Source organism: Panicum hallii, chromosome 3 (assembly GCF_002211085.1).
Source record: "Panicum hallii strain FIL2 chromosome 3, PHallii_v3.1, whole genome shotgun sequence".
Taxonomy (NCBI): domain Eukaryota; kingdom Viridiplantae; phylum Streptophyta; class Magnoliopsida; order Poales; family Poaceae; genus Panicum; species Panicum hallii.
Window position 1 is genome coordinate 45,794,122 of NC_038044.1, and position 22,024 is coordinate 45,816,145.

Below are 22,024 nucleotides of genomic sequence, written 5' to 3' on the forward strand. Positions count from 1 at the left end.
CATCCATCTGATTTCTAGTCTTTGCTGTTATCAGAATTGATTATCTCATTCCATTTACCTTGTGGGTTCTTAGCAGGGTAAATATATCTCACCATTTGCATTCTTGTTGCAGATGGCAGCCCCTTCCAACGTCTTCTGGGATCACGCAGGGCATCTCCACACTAATGCCTTGCACTGGGAGGGTTTTCCCCGTCTTCTATGGGAATCACTAAGTTTGTTCTTCTATACCGAGCCTCCACAATACGATGGAGTGGAGTATCGGGAAGAGGGTGTTCCTCGATGCCGAGTCAAAATGACGATTCCTCAACATCCTTTCCGCTCCCAGTGGCAGCCCATCAAGGTTGATGTGGTAGGCTACCGTCTAGTTGACACCATCGAGACTGCAGCTCTGGAAGCCATCCATCTCTTCTGCAACAAGCATCCCATGGAAGTTGCAGGGTATCCTATCAGCCTATTCCCTGCAATAGATTCTGGTGATCCTGAATGGAATTTCAGGATAGGCCATTATGGCCACTTGTTGGGAGACTCAGCCGAAGAAACGCTCCGTGGTCTTACCAGGTTCATGAATGTTCAGCACCACTATCAGATTCTACTACGCCATGGTGTGGGTTAGATGATTGGCATAGCGCAAGGTCACTATCGAAATGCCGATCGACAGGTCACCCAGATAGTGGAGCTTCAAGCTTTGGTCACGGAGAAGGAGGAGATTATCGCAGCCCGGGATGAGACTATTCTTCATCGGGAGGATCAAATCAATGAGAGTGATGCAATGATCACTCAACACAACACGATCATTGAGTTCCTCCAGGAGCAGATCCACGACCTTACCCTTAAGGTCGATGATGCCCATGCTCACATCGATGAACTCCAGGAGCAGCTTGTACCTCCTGCTATACCTGTAGCCCCTGAAGGTGGGGAAGAAGACCCGGAAGAAATCGAGGGAGTTTCCGATCTCGATTCCGAGCATGGAGATCCAGAACCCAATCCTCAGCTAGATCATTCCTCCTCCAGTAGTCAGTCCTCGGTGGGCAATCTCGATGATTTTTAGTTTATTCAAATCGTCGATATCTTAGTTGTAAAAAGTAGTGTGATATAGGTTGTGAGTAGATTATTTAGACGTAGAGCCACTTGTTGTACCATATGTGGCCTGTGTACATATGGTCTGACCATAGCAATCGAACCATCCTATTGTATTAAGTTTGTTTTGTAATCCAAGCCTCGTGTTCTGTTATCGTGTCTCGATATTTTTGCACTTGGAATGAGTTGGATAAACAAAACCTGTGATTTACATATCTGCTCAGTAACATTATATCGTCTGAAAAATTGGAGTAAGGAAATGCTGATAATCATGGACATCTCCTTTGTTTCAGATGGTTGGAGCTACTCGCGGAACCCCAGAAGGTTTCCGGCCCGATCAAGCCAGCGGTTCCCAGCAACCACCACCAGCTCTGCCAAATCTAGCCGAGGTCATGGCCCGGCAAACAGAACTCCTCAACCAGCTAGTGCAGGCCCAGATGGGCCAATTTCATCACCAGCCTTGAGGTCGTGATGAACCCCCATCGGCAAGTTATCAAGATTTCCTCAGCACCCAGCCTCCATTGTTCCATAAGGCAGACGAACCCCTCGATGCTGACGCTTGGCTCCGCACCATTGAGTCCAAGTTTGCACAATTGTCTGCCCCATGTTCAGATGAGAACAAGGTGCTCTTTGCAGCCAAACAACTTCGTGGCACTACCCGTTTGTGGTGGGATCATTACCATGCTATGCAGCCGACTGGTCATGTCGTCACATGGCATGAATTTTGGACCGCTTTTCGAGCACACCACATTCCTGAAGGACTCATTGAGCGAAAGCTCAATGAATTTCTGAATCTGAGTCAGGGAACCCGCACCATCATGCAATATGCGCAAGTCTTCAACCACTTGTGCCAGTACGCGGGTTATCATGCGGACACTGATGCCCGTAAGAGAGACCGCATCCGTTGAGGCCTGAACACCAAACTTAAAGAACGACTGAATTTGGTAAGGGCCGATAGCTTCAATGAGTTGGTCAATATGGCCATTACCCAAGAGGACTGCATCTCAGCCCACCGGGCAGAAAAGAAGCGGAAGACACCCACTGGACCCTCAACGGCGTAACCACCAAGGTATCGGTTGGTCCAGAACACTGCTACCTGAGCACCACCCTATAGAAATCAACCAAGCATATGGGTAGCTAGACCACCCCAGCACGCTAGATTTAATCGACCACAACCCCAGCAGCAACAACAGCAAGGCCTGCGGCCGAGCTTTCCGCCGTCCAACTAGGGAAACAACAATTATCGTTGTTTCAATTGCGGCAGCCCGTCCCACTTCATCAAGGATTGCCCTCAACCTAGAAGATCTTTCCAAGGGCAAACTTCCAACCCGAACAACAAGGGCAAGGGCAGAAAGCAAGTGGTCCAAGTCTGCCAGGGAAGGGTTAATCTCACCACTCTCTCCGAACTCCCTGAGGGTGCGCCAATAATGACGGGTACTTTCTCTATCACTCATCAACCCGTGATTGTTCTTTTTGATTCTGGTGCCACCCATAGTTTTATCAGTACAACATGTGGGACTAAGATAGGCTTGGATATCTATCCTCCTAATGGCGCCTATAAGATAACAACTCCTGGCGGAAAAATCTCATCTAATCAAATCTGTAGGAAGGTGCCAATCCAGCTGGGAAGCCATTTGATAAAAACATATTTACTCTTACTAGACCTAGAAGGAATGGATGTTCTTTTAGGTATGGATTGGATGACCCAGCACCAAGTGTCCTTAGATATCTCCTCCGAAATCGTGGAGATAGATTCACTCGAGCTTGAACCTACCCTTCTCTATCTTCCACAACGGGAGTGCACCAATTCTTGCACCTATGCTGCAACAGGGATCCAGTTAAAGGACATCCCTATTGTGTGCGAATATCAAGGCATATTTCCAAATGATTTGCCTGGAATGCCCCCGGATAGGGATATTGAGTTTATCATCGAACTCCAACCTGGCACAGCCCCCATCTCTAAGAGACCCTATCGTATGCCACCCAATGAGCTAGCCGAGTTAAAAATCCAACTCCAAGACCTCCTTGATAAAGGTTACATTCGTCCAAGTGCTTCACCATGGGGTTGTCCAGCCTTATTCGTGAAAAAGAAAGATAATAGCTTGAGATTATGTGTAGACTATCGTCCCCTCAATGTGGTAACCATCAAAAATAAGTATCCTCTGCCCCGCATTGACATTCTCTTTGATCAGTTAGCCGGAGCCAAAGTATTTTCAAAAATTGATCTTCGTTTCGGTTATCATCAAATCAAGATCAGGCCAAGTGACATTCCAAAAATAGCCTTTTCTACTAGATATGGGCTATACGAATATCTAGTCATGTCGTTTGGTCTTACCAATGCCCCAACATACTTTATGTATCTCATGAACTCTGTCTTCATGCAAGAACTCGACAAATTTGTTGTGGTCTTCATCGATGACATTCTGATCTACTCTAAAAATCTGGAAGATCATGCAAAACATCTCCATGCTATTCTTCAACGGTTAAGAGACCACCACTTGTACGCCAAATTCTCCAAGTGCAAGTTCTGGTTAGATACTGTGAAATTTCTAGGCCATACTATCTCCAGTGACGGTATATCCGTTGATCCCAGTAAAGTTCAAGAAGTGATGGATTGGAAACCTCCAACATCAGTCCATCAAATCCATAGTTTTCTTGGTCTCGCTAGCTATTACCGTCATTTCATTCCTGATTTCTCAAAAATAGCCAAGCCTATGACTGAACGATTAAAGAAAGGCGTTAAATTCTCCTGGGATCAAAAATGCGAAGATGCGTTCCAGACTCTCAGAGCACATCTTACCACTGCCCCAGTCCTAGCTCAACCAGATGTGTCAAAACCTTTCGACATCTACTATGATGCTTCAGGAATCGGACTTGGTTGTGTACTTATGCAGGACAACCGAGTAATTGCATATGCATCACGAGCACTTAGGGCTCATGAACAGAACTACCCTACCCATGATCTTGAACTCGCAGCTGTCATCCATGCACTTAAGATCTGGAGACATCATCTAATGGGTACGAAGTGCCATATTTATACTGACCACAAAAGCCTCAAGTACATCTTCAAACAAGCAGATCTGAATATGAGGCAAAGACGGACTTGGAAGTACACTATCATCCAGGCAAGGTCAACGTCGTTGCGGATGCACTTAGTCGCAAGGCGCATTGCTCTTGCTTAGCAGTTGAAGCTTTCAATGAGACCCTCTGTTGGGAAATGAGAAAGCTTAATCTCGAGATCATTCCTCAAGGTAGACTGAATCATCTCTCAATTGAAACTACACTTTGGGATAACATTGTTCTAGCACAACAACGGAACAAAGGGGTCAGAATCATCAAGCAAAAGTTAGCGCAAGGGGAAGGAAAGTATAAGTGCTTTCAAGTAGATCAGGAAGGAGTTTTATGGTTCAATGAACGTATCGTTGTACCTAAGGACCATAAGCTCCGTAAACGGATATTGGACGAGGCTCACTTTTCCAAATTCTCTATGCACCCTGGTAGTACCAAGATGTACCAGGATTTGAAACAGAACTTTTGGTGGACTCGTATGAAGCGAGAAATTGCAAAGTAAGTCTCAGAGTGTGACATCTGCCAAAGAGTAAAAGCTAGTCATGTCAAAACTGCTGGTATTCTCAACCTCTACCCATTCCCTCTTGGAAGTGGGAGGATATCAGTATGGATTTTATCATCGGCTTACCTAACACCTCTCAAAGACATGACTCCATCTGGGTAATCGTTGATCGATTGACCAAGACTGCCCATTTCCTTCTCGTGCATACTACATATAATGCTAAAAAGTATGACGAGATCTATTTAGATCAAATCGTTCATCTTCATGGAGTACCCAAGACGATCATTTCTGATCGGGGAGCACAATTCATCGCTCGGTTCTAGGAGAAACTTCAATATGCCCTTGGAACTAAGTTAATCCGAAGCTCCGCATATCACCCTCAGACAAACGGACAAACTGAGAGGGTAAATCAGATTCTGGAAGATATGCTTAGAGCCTGTGTACTTCAGTATGATAAGAACTGGGACAAATGCTTGTCGCTGGCAGAATTCTCTTACAACAATAGTTATCAGACAAGCACTAAGATGGCTCCGTTTGAAGCATTATACTGTCGCTGACGCCAAACTCCTTTAAGTTGGTCACAAACCGGTGAACGTAAGATTTTTGGGCCCGACCTGGTCATTGAAGCAAAGGATAAGGTGAAGACTATACAAACTAATCTAAAGGCAGCCCAATCTCGACAAAAGAGCTACGCTGACATCCGAAGAAGACTGATACAGTTCCAAATCGGAGACCTCGTCTATCTTCGAGTATCTCCTACCCGAGGTGTTCAAAGGTTCGACGTAAAAGGGAAACTTGCTCCTCGTTATGTCGGACCCTTTGAAGTTACCGAAATCTGCGGACCAGTAGCTTATCGTCTCCAACTCCCTCCTCAACTAGAGGCCATCCATGATGTCTTCCATGTATCTCAGCTTAGGAAGTGTATAAAAACTCCTACTGAGATCATAGAATCTCAAACCATTGACATCCAGCCTGATCTATCCTATGTCGAATATCCAATCAAAGTCCTAGACGCCAAAGAAAGAAGCACTAGGAGGGAAACCATCAAAATGTACAAGATTCAGTGGAACCATCACACGGAGGAAGAAGCAACATGGGAGACCGAATTTTATCTTCAACATAATTTCCCAGACTTCCTTCAAGCTAACCTCTAAACTTGATCATCCAATTCTATCTTGTTCCGGAATCTCGGGACGAGATTCTTTTTAGGGGGGAAGGCTGTGACACTCAGGTACTTGGTATTGACACACACTAGATTTTAGTATGAAGTTGTGTGCAAAATATTGTGAAAGTGTGTTTAAAAATTTAAAGGATAAGGGAAAAGGGTTATTTATATAATTATAATTTAATAAAGGTCCTTTTGTGCAAGTGTGTAAGAATGAGAGGTAAAGTCATGTTCTGCTTGGGTTGTTTTGCAAAAGTGCAAGAACTTGCTTTTAAATCATAGATAGGAGTGAAACTACCTCTAGGATTCATTTTGAGTGTGGTAGTTAAAAAGAGTTATTTTTGAAATTTAACTTTTGCCCAACTTTTAACTTACTTTTAAATTCTTAACTCTTTTGAAACCGAACCTTAAAGCAAAGTTGTAGGTCTTGTTAAACTCTACACTTTTGCTTTTGGGCCCATTTTCATTTGAGCCATGGTTTGAAAGTTACCAAGACATTACAGTGAGGTCCCTGCACTTTCGGAGAATCACGAATCAGTCCTCGTCTTCCTCCTCCAGCCCCGGCCTCCTCTGTTTCTCTGCCCGACGCATCGCCGCCGCTCTTGCCGGCCATGTGCCGCGCACCGCCGCCCCCGAGCCGTTCTGAGCCATGCCACGTGCCCTCCCCTGCCTTGCCACCGCCTCCCTGACCCCGCGCTGGCCCATCCCTGCTTCCCCCACGTCGCGCCGCCGCCGCCCGAGCTACCACGCCTTCCGCCGGTGTTGCCAGCTCCAGTTAGCACGCGTGGTGCCTCTCTTGGATTTAAGACACACATAGTAGCTGCTTCCCGACCTGCTTAACCCGCGCAAAGGCTCTCTGTCTACTGCAACCTCCTCTCCCGAGCGCAGCTCCTCACTGAAGCGCCGCCGCCACCACTGCTCGCCGTCGTCAGCCGCCCCCGCTGCCTCCAAGCCCTGATCCTGTGTACTAGAGCACTGCCGCGACCCACTGGTGCTCCCAAGCCCATCCAATTTCATTTCCCCGTGCCCGAACATCATCTCCCACAGCGCCGTCGAGCTTAAAGCTCTGCCGCCGTTCGGCCTCGCCGCCGACCTGACGCCGTATTGTCCCTCAGCCCAACCAAGAGTACTAGCAGCACTACATCACCCCGCAGAAGCGATCTAGCTACTCCTTCACCATCCTCTGACACCCCAGCCAGCAGAACACCGCGCCGCCATCGCCACTGGTGAAAGCCCAAGGTCCACCTCACCGTCGACAACCCCCTTCCGCCCCGCCTCCGACCAAATTGGGAACTGCAATCACCTCCCCACATCCCCATGGTGCTCATGCACATCTAATCTGTCCACGTTCGCCTGCCCCTCGCCGGGAACAGGAGCACGCTGCCACGGCCGCCGCTTTTCCTCGCCGCCGGCCATGCTCCGGCGCTGCTCCTCGAGCACATCACCCACCAACAGGCACCACTTGCTCCAAAGATCATGCTAGGCCTGTTCCTCCCTGCCCAGGACCTCACTGCCGGTGAGAACACGTCGGACCGACGCGCCGGCCACCATCGTGGGCTGTTGAGGACCCAATTGCAATTTAGTTCTCTATTTTAGAGTCCCCTGTGCAAGAACCCGAGGACCTCTCTGCAAGACCCTTAGATAGTGTTAGCTGTCAACTTGTAAAATCCATAAGAATGTATAGAAAAATCCAAAAATTACCAAACCAGTTTTGTTGGAATCTAGAAGTATAACTCTATAAATTTTATTAATAAGTCTAGTTTGAAACTAAATAATTTTTGATCTATTTTAAACTTAATTAAAAGGGGTATTTCATGCAAAACTTTTGCATCCAAGCTTACTTTCTTGTGATTTTTGGTGTGTAACCTGTTTGGGCCATCAGTAAGCTTGTGTAAAAATTTCATGCTTAGTACTTGTCACACCCGATTTATAAGAACATAAATCGAGCAATCATATATGCACCAGGATCAAGTCACGCATATATACAACAGAATCATCAAGATATCACAACACGTATCTCGAAATAAAAGCGTATAAATTATAAATGGATATCTTTATTACAACTGAATCAAGAATCAGTTCAAGGAATGCAGAAGCGTAAAATAAGTACATGAAGAACAGGGCGCCATAGGGACGTCGGCTGGGAGACAACGCCTCGAAATCGTCGAGTCCGCTGATGTAGTCCTCCACGTTGCCTGGTACTGAGCAGCAGTCGAAGATATCCCAAAGAGAACAGAAGAGTAGAGAAGGCAAGTGTGAGTACACAACTGTAACATTCCTGTAATTAGAATATAGACACTAGTTACTAGTGTGTTGTATGTATATTAAGGTTTGTATAGAGAACTAGGGGTGTATTGTAAATTATAGATTTTATAAGTTCATATGTGCAAGTGTGTGGAAAATGCTCTTAAATGCTCTTATGTGTAATTAACACAAATATAAGGGTTACATATGAAATGGTTGGAATATAAAGGTCAAATTCAAATTTGCTTAAGGGTTAATGTGTAAAAATACAAGTAATCATGACAGGTCAGAAAATTTATAAACATGCCCAAAATTTGATCAAATTTAGGTGGGCAAAGATAAATTTAACTTAAATTCCATCTTGTTTCAAAATGTAATCCAAATAGTTGTAAACCTTGATTTTCTGAATCCAAGCCCTACAGCAATGTTGTAGAGTTTGAAAAACTCTACAACTTTCATGTTGAACATTTTCTCATTTGACCTTTGTAGCAGTGAGAAATTTTAGATTACAGAGGGGTCCCTAAAGTTTTTGGAAATCACGAACAAGTCCTTCTGACTCCTGCCTGCTTCGTCTTCCTCTGGCACCACCGCTTCCCCCTCTGCTCCGCTCTGCCTCCGCCGCTGACCGCCGGCACAGGACCCCGAGCTCCACCTCCAGCTGCTACACATGCCCACGCGTCGCCCCTTGCTTCCCCCGCAGCTGTTTCCCTCCCTTCCTGGCCTCGCGCGCGCGTGCCACGATGACCCGAGCGGTTCGCCGGCCGCCACGTCGTCGCCGCCGTTTCACGTCCCGCGCTTATCCCTCCGTTCCCTTTCTTCTACTCAACGTGACCAGGAGAGCGTAGAGAGTTCATTTGCACTCTTTCTCCCTTACCATTCCTGAGCCGCAACCCACATCACGCGTTGCTCTTCTCTCCCAACTCCGGCCGCGCTCGGCACCGCCGTGGGCAGCCCATCCCAAGTCGTTTCACGCCACCACCGTGCTCTAGCCTGCACCACATCACCCCTACGACGCTCCCCGACCTATCAATTGGGTTCCTAAGGCCTTACATTGGCTTCCCGATGAGCTCCTCGAGCTTTCTCGTCGCCGCCGTGTCTGTCCACCGTGGAGCTCCCTCTTCCGGCCTTTCCTAGCTCAAATTGACCCCGGCTTGAGCTCCACAACATTCCCAGGTAGCTTTCCGACCGATCTACCGTCGTCCAAGGGCACTGGAGTACCGCCCCCAACGCTCCACCTCGCCGCCGGCCGCAAGCCTCCGTCGCGCCACCGCCCCAAGCCATCTCCCTTCAATTCCAAGCTTGCACAGGTGCGCAAGGGACCCTAGTTGCTTCCCCGCCCCTCTGCCCTCACCACCGGCGCTCGCCGTCGCCGGAGAAAGCCGGTCAACACCGGGCTTCTACCTTGACCGGGGGGGAATTGGGGGAAGGACTGCGGGTTAGAAGAAATAGAAGTTTAGGGGGTTTTGTGCAAAGAAATAGACTCAGGGAAATAGTAACCGAAGGACCTCTTGTGTAATTTAAGCTGCCAACTTTGAAATTCCATATCAATTCGAGGAAAAGTCATAAAAATGCAAACTAAATTTTGTTAGAATCCTTAAGTGAAATTTGACTACTTTTATTTAGGAAGTTTGAGCTGTAGGTGTATATTTTCTGATGTATATTAAATATTAGAAAATAAGTGTTTTAATTGTATCTCATGTTGTAGGCATGTGTTATAGTTGAAATTTGAAACCTAGATTATATGTGTTATGTATAGCTCTGTGTAAAAAGTTCGAGTACTTTACTGTTCATTTGCTTAGATTTCGAGTACTTTTTGTTATAAGTTGATAAAAGTTACTTAATTTAATTCCAAATGTATTCCTTCATGTTTAGGGCTGAAAAATTTATCTTAGGCTTGTTACAACAGGAGTAATCTAAGATAAAAATTTGAAAATCAGAAACCTAATATAACTTGAGTTATAAGTTTCAAGCTTAAATTCAAAGGTAATTCATAAATAATAATTATTATGCATGAAAAATTATGAAACTTTTCTGGAATATTAGTCTTGAGTAATTTATAATATCCTTAAATTTTGAACCCTAGTTTTAGTATAAAACTCCAGTTATAATTATATCTTGAATTTTCAATTATAATCTTGTTTAATTTTGTGGCTTAGTTCCTTTTAGAGTAAAATTTCAATAAATCCCACTTATGGTAATTTTCATAAGTATTAATTATTTGTCTTAATTTAAGATTTGATTAATTAATCCAAAGTTAGCCATAATTAAGTAATAACCTAAGGTTAATTACAATGTTTAGCTAATAAAATAAATAGAGATTGCTAAGTGTATTTAGTGTTACTTATAGTAATCACATATGCTACCTATTGTAGTTAATTGGATGTTTAGGGTAACCCACCCTGTTGCCTAACGAGACTAGTTAGTTTAGTTAGTACTCGATAAATGACTGCCCAGTGCAGGGTAGATAGGTTAATTGTCGAAATGTAATGTTCTTTTGTTTGGATTGCAACTTTATTGTGAAATAACATAAAAGTATATACATTCCATAACTTGTAACTTTGCACCTCATATAGACTCGACCACTCTCGCTGACGGAGATTACCAGTTGATTCCGGAACAAGAAGGAGGTTATTCTGAAGACCCCGGGATTCTCGTTGCGGATTTCTCTGAAGCCCCGAACCAAGATTCGGAGGATATTAATTTGACTAACCCCAACCCCACTAGCGAAGGCAAGCCCCGGACATAACCCCTACTTTATTACACTGCAACCTATATTATTTATATATATCCTTATGCATTAAGTTCTTAGGAGTTGTTTGAAAACCTTAGTTGCATAATTCCAGAAACCAATGTATTGTACACTAGAACTTGAGTCCGACTAGCTGCTATGCTTATAGGACCGGTAGAAGTCGAGTGATTTCCTATCACTCGCGCGATATAGGAATTGTGATGTTTACATTCCTGTTATCATTATAAGGATGACGGACGGGATTTTGTGAGGTATCATATTGAGATGATACCCGTCTGTGTATGGAATTTGATAAGGTCGCAGTGTGTGGTAGCGGTGGTTAAGCGTTTGAAAGTACTAGCCACATGCCGTGAAATATGGTAAGCGGTAAGCCTAACCGATCGGCCCGAGGAGTGGACATACCCCCCACCACATGTATTGCTTCTTTTGGTTACTTTGTTCGACGTGTAGGAATACGTGTTGCTGGGCAACCAGGAGTACGGGTTTTGTAGTCGCGCTACAGACGTACATCCTGCACTTTGGAAGTGCGTATGGTCCTGCAGTCGCTTGTGGTGGCACTGATCCACGAGTTGGAATGAAAGGCAAATGGTTGCTTCGGAACGACCCTTTGGTGTTCCAAGCGTGTGTGTTAGGTTTACCCTTGCAAGGTTTGAAATTCGATTCAGGAATCGTCCGTTTCTCGCGGAGATTGAGACTGCTTAATCCCTTTGCCACATAGAGTAACAAGAGCAACTTTGTGATTATCAAAGATGATGTTTGATTAAGGATTCTACCATGTTTAAATAGTTATAGATGCTTACCTAGAATGGTTAATTCACTAGAACCTGAAAGCTAAAAGTTGAAAATAAGGATCTACTCTTTGTTGCTTTTCAGCTGAAAACTCTACCTAAAGCTAAAAGCCTTCATGAGTCTAGTTATGGACTAAGGTATACCCAATTCCGGGTAAGTCTTGCTGAGTATTAGTATACTCAGCCTTGCTTTTGTTGATTTAATCCAGGTAATCTCCCTGATGAGCCAGCTTTCATTACACCATGGCCCTACCCCTTGCCTGATGGTTGGTCCGTGGAGTGGGATCCGTCCCCGGCCAACACCGATTCCGCCGAATGATATCATGCCAGGGCTAGCATGATATCTGTATTAACGATGTGTACAATGTTTACGCTTTTCAAACTCTGCTGCTTTATCTTAAGACTTAAACCTGTTTTGTAATAGTCTCCTCTTAGTGGGAGTTAATGACGCTTTGTATATTTTTGTAATATATTTGCCTGTGGTGTAAAATGTAATGGCATTTATATCTCTGGACTCACCATCGTGTGAGGTACCTTGTTGGATCCTGCGTTCGGTGGTTTATCGGGACGTTACCCGACAGGCCAAAGGATTATACCGTTTGAAGTACGAGGTAACCCTCAAGAGAGGACTCGCGTACTTGAGCCGGTGTAATTCAGGTTGGTTCTGCCACAGCTGGTATCAGAGCTAACAAGTGTACACTGGAGATATGAAATGCCTTAAAAATACTTTCGGTATGAAATTTGACCAACAAAGTATTTTGCAAAAGGTACGTTGGATTCGTTAAGGTTTATGTACAGTACGTAAAGCCCTAGGGTAATGTTATAAGGGAATTAGAGGTGGCTGTAACATATATATATATAACTCTGACTTCCAGCATTACTTTTCTGTTGAAACTTAAATTTATGCACAACCCAACCTTACTTTCTGTAACGACATCTTCGATCGTGAGGTAAGAAGGTAAGGATCCTCAGCCAACTGAGGGAGCTTGGCCTTCCTGTCGGTGATGCGAACCGAACGCTGTTTCTCAAGCAGTGGCTTACTTGAGATGCTGCCAATGTACCAAATTTGGTTGACTACTTTGGGAGTAGATGGTTCGGCGCAGGGTATGGCGATCGCTGTTCATACCCCCGCATTTTGCGGTACCCCCGTGAATACGTTGTTTCGGCGACGTATGTTAACGTTGTCTGTACGGCGGTAATTGTACAGATGCTGTTTCTATAGTGAGCAGTAATGAATGGGGATGCTTTCATGACATGCTGGCATGAAAGGTTCATTGGATATATATATATATATATGCATTGTGGTTTTCTGCAGGTACACTAACCACGATTACGAAACTAGGACGGATAGGGCTTATCGACTAGTTATTATGCCACCGAAACTAACCACGTAAGACCAAGATTACTTGGCAGTTATTTTTGGTTGTGAGATCGCGTAGTGCGTGCATGCATAACAAACTAATCAACAAAACGAATGCTTAATTTTGATGCTTTCTAAGAAATAAGTAACATATTGGTATTTCCTAGTTTGGTTAAATAACAATCTTTAGCTCTTAAGTATCCATCTGATTTCCAGCCTTAGCTGTTATCAGAATCAACTTTCTTAACCCATTTACCTTGTGAGCTTTCCGCAGGGTAAATATATCTTACCATTTGCAATGTTATTGCAGATGGCTGCTCCTTCCAATGCCTTTTGGGATCAGGAAGGGCACTTCCACACCAACGCTTTACATTGGGAAGGGTTTCCTCGTCTCTTGTGGGAATCCTTAAGTCTGTTTCATTATACAGAGCCTCCTCAATACGATGGGGTAGAATATCGTGAAGAAGGAGTTCCTCGATGCCGGGTTAAGATGATAATTCCTCAACACCCTTTCCGCTCCTCCTGGCATCCCATAGAAGTGGAAGTGGTGGGATATCATCTGGTTGATACCCTTGAAACTGCTGCTTTGGAAGCTATCAAACTTTTCTGCAATCAACATCCGATGGAAGTTGCCGCATATCCTATTGGTTTATTTCCTACCATTGACCCTGATAATTCGGAATGGAATTTTCGGACAGAGCATCTTGGTTATATGCTAGGAGATCTGGCTGAAGAAACCGTCCGTATCATTACCAGGTTTATGGATGTGCAACATCATTACCAGATGCTACTGCGTCATGGTGTGAGTCAGTTAACTGGAGTGGCTCAAAGTCACTATCGAAATGCTGACCATCAAGTAACCCAAATAGAAGAATTACAAGCGTTGGTGACTCAAAAGGATGAAATCATTGCAGCAAGGGATGAGACAATCCTCCATCGTGAAGATCAGATCAATGAGAGTGATCATATTATCACTCAGCGCGACACTGTTATTGAGTTCCTACAAGCGCAAATTCATGATCTGATACTTGAAGCTGATGATGCCCAGGCTCACATTGAGGAACTGCAGCAGCAACCGATATTTCCCGCTATACCCATAATGCCTGAAGAAGAAGAAGAAGAAGATCCAGAAGAGATTGAGGGTGTTTCAGATATTGACTCTGAGCATGGGGATCCTGTTCTTAGTCCCTATCACTCTCTCTCTGGCAATCAGTCGTCGATAGGCAATATCGACGATTTTTAGTTTAGCAGATTGTCGATCATTAGGTGTAACCTAGGGGAGTGTAATAACTTAAGTAGTATGAGACTTATCTAGACCTCGTGCCATTTGTTGTAATTTAGATGGCCTACGTAGTGAACTTTCGGATGTGTGATGTGAACAATCATCAGAATAAGTGTTGTAATATAAGTTTCTTATTTTATCATCCTATTCATTATCCTTATGATTCTGAAATGAGATGATTGAATGGAGTATGTGCATTGTTTATCTAAGTCATATATCTTCTGAAATTGGGAGTAAGGCTATATGGTTAATGATGGACATCTCCTTTGCTTCAGATGGTTGGAGCCACGCGCAGAACCCCGGAAGGTTTCCGGGCAGATCAGGCTAGCGGTTCTCAACAACCGCCACTGCCACCTCCTAACCTTGCCAAAGTTATGGCTCGGCAAACTGAGTTGCTTAACTTGCTGGTTCAAGCGCAGCAAAACCAGCAACGTCAACAGTTCCGAGGAGGTCGGGATGATCACAATCCTCCCATGGCTAGTTACCAGGATTTCATCAGTACACAGCCTCCTTTCTTCAGTAAAGCTGAAGAGCCCTTGGATGCCGATGCTTGGCTCCATATTATTGAATCAAAGTTCGCTCTATTGACAGTACCTTGTGCGGATTCCAGCAAAGCTTCCTTTGCCGCACAGCAACTCCGAGGTGCTGCTCGGATCTGGTGGGATAATTTCTACGCCATGCAACCTGCAGGGCATGTTATCACCTAGGATGAATTTCGGGCAGCCTTTAGAGCACATTATATTCCGGAGGGATTACTAGAGCGAAAGTTGAATGAATTCCTGGCTCTTACTCAAGGCACCAGTACAGTCCTACAATACGCACAGAATTTCAATCATCTGTGTCAATATGCAGGATATCATGCGGATAACGATGCCAAGAAACAAGATCGTTTCCGTCGAGGCCTTAATACCAAGCTCAAGGAACGCCTGAATCTTATAAAGGCTAATACTTTCAGCGAGCTGGTTAATATTGCTTTAACTCAAGAAGATTGTATCGTGGCACATCATGCCGAGAAAAAGCGGAAGACTCCTACTGGACCCTCGAGTGCTCAATCACCGAGGTATCGGGTTGTTCCTAATACACCGTTTAGAGCACCGCAGCGGAATGCCCCAACGGGTAGATTGGTTTTCAGGCCGCCCCAACAGTAGGGAAGGTATAGACCTCCCGTTCCTTCACAACAAGCACAACCATCTGGCCCACGGCCAAATGTTCAACAAGTACCACAGAGAGGCAGCGACTATCGCTGTTTCAATTGCGGAAGCGCGGATCATTTCATCCGGGATTGTCCGCAGCCCAAGAAACCTAATCCAGGGCAAAGCTCTACTCAGGGTAACCAGAACAAGGGCAAGAAGCCGGTGATGCAAGTCCGGCAAGGACGGATTAACTTCACCACTCTGGCAGAACTTCCAGATGGGGCTCCCGTCATGTCGGGTACATTTTCTATTCACCACAAACCAGTTGTTACTTTATTTGATTCTGGAGCAACACATAGCTTTATTAGTAACAACTGTGGTACCCGACTAGGACTTGATTCTTGTCCTATCCAGGGGTCATATATGATCTCTACCCCTGGAGGAAATATTACCTCCAACCAAGTGAGTAGATATGTGCCAATTCAGTTAGGTAGTAAAGAAATCAAAACTGATTTGGTTTTACTAAGTTTGGAGGGTATTGATATTATACTTGGGACCGATTGGATGACTAAACATCGAGTCCGACTAGATATTTCTTCCCGAGTTGTTGAAATTGATTCACCATACTATGGGATCACCACCCTTTATCTGCCTCAATCAGATTATCTACACCCTTGCACTTATGCTATCACAGATATCAAAATCAAGGATATTCCTATAGTATGTGAATACCCCGATGTCTTTCCAGACGATTTGCCTGGAATGCCACCAGATAGAGACATCGAGTTTATCATTGAACTTCAATCGGGCACTGCTCCGATTTCAAAGAGGCCGTATCGTATGCCTCCAAATGAATTAGCAGAACTGAAAATCCAGCTCCAAGATCTTCTTGATAAGGGTTATATACGTCCAAGTGCCTCACCTTGGGGTTGTTCTGCTCTTTTTGTCAAGAAGAAAGACGATAGCCTAAGGCTATGTATCGATTACCGTCCACTCAATGCGGTTACTATCAAAAATAAGTACCCTCTCCCCCGCATTGATATTTTGTTTGATCAGCTAGCCGGGGCTAAGGTCTTCTCTAAGATTGACTTACGCTCTGGTTATCATCAGATCAAGATTAGGCCTTGTGATATTCCAAAAACGGCCTTCTCAACCAGATATGGACTTTATGAATATCTGGTTATGTCATTCGGACTTACTAATGCACCGGCATATTTCATGTATCTCATGAATTCAGTATTCATGCCGGAACTTGACAAATTCGTCGTGGTCTTCATTGATGACATTCTAATATACTCCAAAACTAAAGAAGACCATGCTAATCATTTACGTGTCGTTCTTCAACGACTACGTGATCATCGCCTTTATGCCAAATTCTCGAAATGTGAATTCTGGCTGGATAGTGTGAAATTTTTAGGACATACTATATCTAGTCAAGGCATATCGGTTGATCCAACCAAAGTCCAAGAGGTTATGGACTGGAAACCTCCAACTTCAGTCCATCAAATTTGAAGTTTCCTTGGATTGGCGGGATATTATCGCCGATTCATTCCAGACTTCTCCAAGATAGCCAAACCAATGACTGAGCTACTTAAGAAAGAAGTTAAGTTCCGCTGGGATGATAAGTGTGATGAAGCATTTCATACCTTGAGGAAGCTTCTGACGACTGCTCCTGTATTAGCTCAGCCAGATAATACTCAGTCTTTTGATGTCTATTGTGATGCTTCTGGAACTGGCCTTGGTTGTGTTCTTATGCAAAACAACCGGGTCATTGCTTATGCATCCAGAGCACTTCGGACTCATGAGCAAAATTATCCAACACATGATCTTGAATTGGCAGCAGTTATCCATGCTCTCAAGATCTGGAGACATCATCTTATGGGTGCTAAATGTAATATTTACACTGACCATAAGAGCCTCAAGTATATCTTCACTCAAGCTGACTTAAATATGAGGCAAAGGCGTTGGTTGGAATTGATTAAAGATTATGACCTTGAGGTACACTATCATCCAGGAAAAGCTAATGTGGTTGCGGATGCACTTAGCCGCAAGTCACATTGTCACTGCTTATCCGTATCCACCTTTAGTGACACTCTTTGCCATCAAATGAGAAAACTCAATCTAGAGATTATTCCTCAAGGTAGTCTGAATCTGCTATCCATTGAGTTTACTCTTCGAGATAGAATCATCATGTCGCAACTACATGATGAGGGTATCAAAATCATCAAATCAAAGCTATCTCAGGGAGAAGCTAAATATAAGTGTTTTCACACTGATCATCAAGGAGTCCTGTGGTTCAATGATCGAATTGTTGTGCCTAAGGATCATCCACTTCGCAAACAAATCCTTGATGAGGCACATTTATCCAAGTTCTCTATTCATCCTGGTAGCACCAAAATGTACCAAGATCTACGGCAACATTTTTGGTGGACCAGAATGAAAAGAGAAATTGCCAAATATGTATCTGAGTGTGATACCTGCCAGAGAGTCAAAGCTAGCCACTTAAAAGCTTCTGGTACACTCCAACCATTACCCATTCCGTCATGGAAATGGGAAGATATTAGCATGGATTTTATTGTTGGTCTTCCCAATACATCTCAAAGGCATGACTCCATATGGGTAATCATTGATAGACTTACAAAAACAGCTCATTTTCTTCCTGTGCATACCACTTACTCTGCTAAGAAGTATGCTGAAGTCTATCTGGACCAAATCGTTCGATTACATGGGATTCCAAAAACCATCATCTCGGATCGAGGGCCCCAATTTATTGCACGGTTTTGGGAGCAAATGCAATCAGCTCTAGGAACCAAATTGATTCGAAGCTCCGTGTATCATCCCCAAACGGATGGACAAACTGAGCGAGTTAACCAAATCCTTGAAGACATGCTCCGAGCTTGTGTTATTCATTATGGTACAAGCTGGGACAAGTGCCTTGCTCTTGCTGAATTCTCCTATAACAACAGTTATCAAGCTAGTCTTCAAATGGCTCCTTTTGAAGCGTTATACGGTCGCAGATGTCGAACTCCTTTGAGTTGGTCAGAGACCGGTGAACGCAAAATCTTCGGACCAGACCTAGTCATTGAAGCCGAAGATAAGGTTAAGATTATCCAATCTAATCTTAAAATCACTCAGTCCAGACAGAAGAGCTACGCAGATAAGAGGAGGAAACCTCTGCAATTCCAAGTTGGAGATTTTGTCTATCTCCGAGTATCTCCTACCAAAGGCGTCCAACATTTCGGCATAAAGGGGAAGTTAGCACCTCGATATGTCGGACCCTTCGAAATCCTCAATGTTTGTGGCCCAGTGGCTTACAAGCTTTGCCTTCCGTCTCAATTGGCTGCTATTCACAATGTCTTCCATGTCTCTCAACTTAAGAAGTGTGTCAAAGTACCCACGGAAATAGTTGAGACATGTGCCATCGAGATTGAACCCGATCTATCGTACATCGAACAACCCCTTCGAATCCTGGATACCAAGGAAAGACTCACCAGAAGAAGGGCCGTTAAGATGTACAAAATCTTATGGATCATCACACCAAGGAAGAAGCGACTTGGGAAACAGAGTCTTATCTTCAACGGAATTTCCCAGACTTCCTTCAAGCCAATCCCCAAATCTAATCATCCGTTTCTGCTCAGCTTCGGAATCTCGGGACGAGATTCTTTTTAAGGGGGAAGGCTGTAACATTCCTGTAATTAGAATATAGACACTAGTTACTAGTGTGTTGTATGTATATTAAGGTTTGTATAGAGAACTAGGGGTGTATTGTAAATTATAGATTTTATAAGTTCATATGTGCAAGTGTGTGGAAAATGCTCTTAAATGTCAAACTCAAATGACTATAGAAAAGAAAAGTACAAATATTAAGTTAAAACCTAAAAGAAATAGACTTTGTATGAAACTAAGGGCTTATGTGTAATTAACACAAATATAAGGGTTACATATGAAATGGTTGGAATATAAAGGTCAAATTCAAATTTACTTAAGGGTTAATGTGTAAAAATACAAGTAATCATGACAGGTCAGAAAATTTATAAACATGCCCTAAATTTGATCAAATTTAGGTGGGCAAAGATAAATTTAACTTAAATTCCATCTTGTTTCAAAATATAATCCAAATAGTTGTAAACCTTGATTTTCTGAACCCAAGCGCTACAGCAATGTTGTAGAGTTTGAAAAACTCTACAACTTTCATGTTGAAGATTTTCTCATTTGACCTTTGTAGCAGTGAGAAATTTTAGATTACAGAGGGTCCCTAAATTTTTGGGAAATCACGAACAAGTCCTTCTGACTCCTGCCTGCTTCGTCTTCCTCTGGCACCACCGCTTCCCCCTCTGCTCCGCTCTGCCTCCGCCGCTGACCGCCGGCACAGGACCCCGAGCTCCACCTCCAGCTGCTACACATGCCCACGCGTCGCCCCTTGCTTCCCCCGCCGCTGTTTCCCTCCCTTCCTGGCCTCGCGCGCGCGTGCCACGATGACCCGAGCGGTTCGCCGGCCGCCACGTCGTCGCCGCCGTTTCACGTCCCGCGCTTATCCCTCCATTCCCTTTCTTCTACTCAACGTGACCAGGAGAGCGTAGAGAGTTCATTTGCACTCTTTCTCCCTTACCATTCCTGAGCCGCAACCCACATCCCGCGTTGCTCTTCTCTCCCAACTCCGGCCGCGCTCGGCACCGCCGTGGGCAGCCCATCCCAAGCCGTTTCACGCCACCACCGTGCTCTAGCCTATACCACATCACCCCTACGACGCTCCCCGACCTATCAATTGGGTTCCTAAGGCCTTACATTGGCTTCCCGATGAGCTCCCCGAGCTTTCTTGTCGCCGCCGTGTCTGTCCACCGTGGAGCTCCCTCTTCCGGCCTTTCCTAGCTCAAATTGACCCCGGCTTGAGCTCCACCACATTCCCAGGCAGCTTTCCGACCGATCTACCGTCGTCCAAGGGCACTGGAGTACCGCCCCCAACGCTCCACCTCGCCGCCGGCCGCAAGCCTCCGTTGCGCCATCGCCCCAAGCCATCTCCCTTCAATTCCGAGCTTGCACAGGTGCGCAAGGGGACCCTAGTTGCTTCCCCGCCCCTCTGCCCTCACCCACCGGCGCTCGCCGTCGCCGGAGCAAGCCGGTCAACACCGGGCTTCTACCTTGACCGGGGGGGAATTGGGGGAAGGACTGCGGGTTAGAAGAAATAGAAGTTTAGGGGGTTTTGTGCAAAGAAATAGACTCAGGGAAATAGTAACCGAAGGACCTCTTGTGTAATTTAAGCTGCCAATTTTGAAATTCCATATCAATTCGAGGAAAAGTCATAAAAATGGCAAACTAAATTTTGTTAGAATCCTTAAGTGAAATTCGACTACTTTTATTTAGGAAGTTTGAGCCGTAGGTGTATATTTTCTGATGTATAATAAATATTAGAAAAATAAGTGTTTTAACTGTATCTCATGTTGTAGGCATGTGTTATAGTTGAAATTTTGAAACCTAGATTATATGTGTTATGTTATAGCTCTGTGTAAAAGTTCGAGTACTTTACTGTTCATTTGCTTAGATTTCGAGTACTTTTTGTTATATATTGATAAAATTACTTAATTTAATTCCAAATGTATTCCTTCATGTTTAGGGCTGAAAACTTTATCTTAGGCTTGTTACAACAGGAAAATCTAAGATAAAAATTTGGAGAATCAGAAAACCTAATATAACTTGAGTTATAATTTCAAGCTTAAATTCAAAGGTAATTCATAAATAATAATTATTATGCATGGAAAAATTATGAACTTTCTGGAATACTAGTCTTGAGTAAATTTATAATGTCCCTTAAATTTTGAACCCTAGTTTTAGTATAAAACTCCAGTTATAATTATATCTTGAATTTTCAATTATAATCTTGTTTTAATTTTGTGGCTTAGTTCCTTTTAGAGTAAAATTTCAAATAAACCCACTTATGGTAATTTTCATAAGTATTAATTATTTGTCTTAATTTAAGATTTGATTAATTAATCCAAAGTTAGCCATAATTAAGTAATAACCTAAGGTTAATTACAATGTTTAGCTAATAAAATAAATGGAGATTGCTAAGTGTATTTAGTGTTACTTATAGTAATCAGATATGCTACCTATTGTAGTTAATTGGATGTTTAGGGTAACCCACCCTGTTGCCTAACGAGACTAGTTAGTTTAGTTAGTACTCGATAAATGACTGCCCAGTGCAGGGTAGATAGGTTAATTGTCGAAATGTAATGTTCTTTTGTTTGGATTGCAACTTTATTGTGAAATAACATAAAAGTATATACATTCCATAACTTGTAACTTTGCATCTCATATAGACTCGACCACTCTCGCTGACGGAGATTACCAGTTGATTCCGGAACAAGAAGGAGGTTATTCTGAAGACCCCGGGATTCTCGTTGCGATTTCTCTGAAGCCCCGAACCAAGGTTCGGAGGATATTAATTTGACTAACCCAACCCCACTAGCGAAGGCAAGCCCCGACATAACCCCTACTTTATTACACTGCAACCTATATTATTTATATATATCTTTATGCATTAAGTTCTTAGGAGTTGTTTGAAACCTTAGTTGCATAATTCCAGAAACCAATGTATTGTACACTAGAACTTGAGTCCGACTAGCTGCTATTATAGAGGACCGGTAGAAGTCGAGTGATT